We start from the raw sequence: 1,851 nt of genomic DNA, 5'->3' as shown, positions 1-1,851 counted from the left end.
GCATTTCGTGAAGACATGGTAGAACTTACAAAATGGTGGAACTGATAATAACTAAAAAAGATTAGGAAGAGAAGGTAATAATTAAAATAAAATCCTAGAAGAAATACACAAAATAATATGACCTACTACAATTTGGCATGGAGAAAAAGGGAAAGGGACATAGAAAATGAGTGAAAGTACAATTAGGAATGCTATCAAAATGTTATTTAATGACTTTTCCTTTCCAATGGCCCATCTGCAGTGGGACCACCACCAAGATGCAGATTTTCATAAAAACCCTTATGGGGAAGACCATCACCCTTGGGGTTGAACTATGGGATACAATAGAAAATGTAAAAGCCAAATCCAGGATAAGAAAGGAATTCCTCCTGACCAGCAAAGACTGATTTTTGCTGGCAAAGAGTTGGAAGATGGGCATACTTTGACTGCAACATCCAAAAGGAATCCACGCTTCATCTTGTGTGGAGACTTCGTGGTGGTGCTAAGAAAAGAAGGAAGTCTTACACCACTCCCAAGAAAAATAAGCATAAGAGAAAGAAGGTTAAGCTGAGTGTCCTGAAATACTATAAGGTGGATGAAAATGGCAAAATTAGTCGCCTTCTCAGGAGTGCCCTTCAGATGGATGTGGTGCCGGAGTCTTTATGGCCAGCCATTTTGACAGACATTATTGTGGCAAATGTTGTCTAACTTACTGCTTCAATGAACCAGAAGACAAGTAATTGTTTGAATTAATAAAAGAAATGAACTAACCTTTAAAAAAAGTTATTTAACAACTCATTACACAGAGTAGCAGCAATTAGAATGGTAACTGTCCATTGCTGGAGTAGGATACTGGGGGTTATTTGGTCTGCCAGACTTTAGTCCTTTTGTTGTGCCTATATGTCTGCGGTCCCACAAGAGGAGCCAGGGTAGTATGAACGGCAAGGAGGGCACTTTGGAGCCTAGTGTGAAAGTGTATCAGTAATTCGAGTCATCATTATGGCTGCTGAGGTGAGGGGCTGAACATACAAACGGATAAGGCCACATCTTAAATAAAAATAAAACTCTGACCCATAATTTTCAGCAACCATCTCAGGAAATCAACCCATTTTCTGTAGTAACCAGGTTGAGAAGACAAACACCAATCCCTATAGCAGTCAGTCCTAAAATAATCAGGACTTGATGAGTGACTGACAACTTCTCTTATTCTCCCCCCCTGCCCCCCTTATAACTTAGGACTAACCAGAGAAAAGTCAACCATGCCTCTCACCAAGCTTACAGACTCCCTGTGTCTAGTTAACCTGCTATAGCTTCCCTGTCCCGACAACCTCTAAGCAGGGGAGCTTTTGATTCTTTGCCAGAGGCAAATGATAGTGGCTGATTCCCTCGCTATAATAAAGCTCAGAATAAATTGACTTTGCCTGTCCTCATTGTTTTGATCTCATGTTTTTCCACAACAGCTGGTATGTCTGAATACCACTCCTGATGTCATCGTCTCTCATTAGGGAATTCATAGATAAAGAGATAAAGGGTTAAGATTAGATAAAGAGATAAAAGATAAAATATCTTACCTACAACTGTGGTTATTTTATCAGATAGTTTTAGGTTTGAGTTATAGAAAAAAAACCCACACTGTCTTTTTTTAAAAAAAGACTGTTTCTTTATCTTCATAAAAGAGTCTACTTCTAACTATGTGATTTGTTTGATTAATCAATGAGGGAAAACTTTCTCTTCATTTGTCTTCTCATGTCTCAGCTGACTAGAAGGGTATGGCCTGGGAAGAGAAATGGGGCCATTCTGCTTGGCTTAAACCAATTATGGGTTATACCTTTGGGGCAGAAAGAAAAGGTTCAATTTATAGTGGCAGCAAAT

At 39.1% G+C, this 1,851-nt stretch overlaps 1 pseudogene; it reads left to right on the top strand.

Annotated features, from left to right (window-relative positions):
* Positions 1–236: 236 nt before the first annotated feature.
* Positions 237–719, top strand: LOC106733895 (ubiquitin-40S ribosomal protein S27a pseudogene; annotated as a pseudogene).
* Positions 720–1,851: the final 1,132 nt, after the last annotated feature.

The sequence above is a fragment of the Tupaia chinensis genome, unplaced genomic scaffold, assembly GCF_000334495.1.
Source record: "Tupaia chinensis unplaced genomic scaffold, TupChi_1.0 Scaffold145860_1, whole genome shotgun sequence".
Classification (NCBI taxonomy): domain Eukaryota; kingdom Metazoa; phylum Chordata; class Mammalia; order Scandentia; family Tupaiidae; genus Tupaia; species Tupaia belangeri.
This window is presented reverse-complemented; position numbering and strand designations above follow the sequence as displayed.